Below are 3,349 nucleotides of genomic sequence, written 5' to 3'. Positions count from 1 at the left end.
GTATATGGAGGTGTTTCAATGAATCTCTCGCTCTGTGCACTAACTTGTGTCTTGAGCAAGGAATTATTTGAATAGTGTCTGTCCACTCAGGAATATAAAGGGTATCCCACCAAATTAGGCATGTGAACCCAATGGTAATTCGACCCAATGACCTGGAAAAAGCCCTTCTTGTTTTAAAAGAAGGGCGCAAATATAAATTCAACTTTTCAAGCAGCTTTTCGCAGGAGAGGGGATGGCTTGTACTCACGGTCAAAATAGACTTATTACAATGTTTACAGTGATTTATTTGATTTCTATTATTATTTATTTTAAGTATTTTAGCAAAAAGAAGGCGTATGTTCGTAAAAAAACTATAAAATTTTCGAAAAAATAATTATGAGAACATTTCCTTCAATACCACATTTTCTATGATGGTTGAAGCTTTGTGACGAACGTCCTAAATCACGTACGTATATAAGTTAACAAAGACACGCCCTTAGAGACTAAGTTTACCCCGTGCAGCAGGAAAATCCAACATGATTATGACAAAAAAAAATAATTGCAACTCGTGAATTTCTTTCTTTTTTAAATTAAAAGCTCGTAATCAAAATTGCTTCAACTTAGTAGTATGGTTTTTAGTAAAAAAAAATATTTTCATCCAGTTTTTGAATTCTGTTAGACTTCAATTATTTTTTGACTCCATGTGGGTAAATATTATAATTTTCATTTTATGAAATTTAATCTAAGTTATATTAACGCAAATGTTGTTTATAAACTCACCAATCGGCCATGTTTGTTTTGGTCACGTGGATAACTTAACGCTGATTAACGCACTCTGGTTTACGTTAATTTTCAAATCAAATCAACATTTATTTCTTTCACAATATAACGATAAAAAAAATTATTATTAACAAATATTTAAGGATTATATATATATACACAATGTTTTAATAAATATAAATTAAATGGAAAGAGGCATTTTCGTTGTTTTCGAAGTCTATTTAACCAGTTTAACGAACCAGTCGAATGAAAATAATAATCAACGAAAATTCGTACTCAACGAAATGAACCAGTCGAATAAGCCCAATAAACGAGATTCTGCTTAACATTACCGTCGTTCAACAAAACACGCAAGATACATTAAAGGAGAACGTTATTACTTAATTTAAAAAAAGACAAGAAACTTGTCCCGAAGAGAATGTCAAGAACATTAGCTTTAATCTTGGTAAATCGGATACAAGGTATCATTTCCATATACATTTCATTCAGGTATGATAAGACCCATGACTTATTCATGTGGCTCCTGGCCAGATGGGAAAAGATTTCAGATCCGATGCAACAAAATCTCTCAATGATCTTTAAGACAAAAGCGAAATTATTTGTAAGAACTGGTCTAAATTGAATTAATCTGGGGCCCAAACATGGTCTTTTGAGGATTGGTCTGTTTTATATGTTTGTTATGTCTTGTGTTTTGCTCGTTGACTAGTTTCTTGCCCAAGTTTTGGTTCTGTAGGACGTAGGTCATCATTGATCAAAATTTATACCGGTACGCTTTAAGCTATACTTATACCTACTTTAACGGAACGGAAGACGTGTGTTCCAATCGGTTTCTGAGCGATCGTGCCTGTTCCGTGTTTTGTTTTGTTTTCTTTTGTTTTTAATGGATGTACATATATTTAAATGAACTGCCATAAAACAACATTTTCAAAAACTTGTGAATGTTTCAAGTTTTTCAACACAGTTTCGATTTCACTCACGAAACGGGACACTTCTGAAGCTTTAGGCATGTATTCGCTTATTGCACTTCCTGATTTCACCCTCCAAAAGGCACTACCGCCAACCTGCATACTTATTTATTCATTTGTTCTTTATACTGGGTTACCTATTCAGTAAAATGTTACTGTTCTCTGAGAGGGCCCAGATTATAAATTGTAAAAATGTAAACTGTTTCTATGGTCTCATAATACTTCGTATAACATAGTTAGACGTTACCGGTACCTTTTCCATTTGATCTTTTAATGTTGTTATATTGTTGAGTTCATTTATATAATTTCCTCCTGTTTTTTGTATTGATTGTGACAAAAACATGGTCACAAGAAGCTCTTGACAACAACAAAAAACAAAACAAAACAAAAACACACAAACAAAACAAAACCAGAGTAGCACACAACTTGCAATTTGATTCAAACTCAATCAGACACACACCATAGTCACATACAAATCACTTATTGAAGAATCGTCGATCTGTGGGTGTCGTGAGGCACCATTGGTCTAAAAGTTTAAGATTCTCTTCTATATCTTAAGCATATATATTATAGGCCTGTAATATCTTGACGTTTCTTGAAGTTATTTCTAATTCCAAAATTTCCGACTTCATTAATCTCGTTTGAGGAATTGAGGAGCCCTTTTAGAAGTTTATCAAGAACTTGAAGGAATTTTTTTGCTATTTTATTTTTTATTTATTCAATCGTCCAACAGGACCAAGAAGGTCCCACTTACAGGCGAAGATTGTAGTAAAATATTTCTATGTACAATATAAAAATATAAAATATTTAAAATTCATCAAATTATTAAAACATTGTAGAGTTAAATATTACATCGATTAAACACATAAAAATTACGTAAGATAATTATTTAAATGACATTTAAATACATATAAAGAATTAGAAAATATATCAACATCAGGACATTTGGCAACAAAATCATTATATAAGCTAGACAGACGCGAAATAAATCCATTTTTACATACATTAACACGGCAAAAAGGAACAGAAAATAATTTTTATTTATTTATTTTAAAGTTTTAATTAAATTGTTTCATAAGTAATTGTAATTTCAGTCTGGTATTTTTCCACATAGACCTTTTGTTTTATTAACAATGAATGTAGGCCTACGTGGTAATTTATAACAATACCTCAAATAAGAAGCCCTGGGCTTCTTCTTTTGTTTGTTTGTTTGCTTGTTTTGTTTTGTTTTGTTGGGTTTTTTTTTTGCGAAATTTAGATGGGCGTCTTTTCAAGGCTAATATTGCAAAGTAAAGAAGGGGTCTTCTTTTCAAAATGAATGCTGTCAATTTTTGGAATTACTACTATAAAACAATAAATAGGGCCACCGTACTGTAACATCAGTCTGTATCATGGAGTGTATTCACGGCATGAAATCACCTAAAGTAGGCCTACTACACAAACCAAGCGTGTTTTTAATTTACTTTGTTTTCTTGAAAATTATGGTCAGTGTAGGCCTATGTACGATACTGTACTATCTCGAAAACAAGTCCATGCTATCTTGAAAAGAAGGCCATGAGCTTTTTTCGAGATGGGCTTCTTTTCGAGGCAATTTCGCAAATTAAAGAGGAGATTCGAGATGGGCT

Source organism: Anneissia japonica, unplaced genomic scaffold (assembly GCF_011630105.1).
Source record: "Anneissia japonica isolate Jap-2015-1 unplaced genomic scaffold, ASM1163010v1 scaffold288010_len917306_cov203, whole genome shotgun sequence".
Classification (NCBI taxonomy): domain Eukaryota; kingdom Metazoa; phylum Echinodermata; class Crinoidea; order Comatulida; family Comatulidae; genus Anneissia; species Anneissia japonica.
This window is presented reverse-complemented; position numbering follows the sequence as displayed.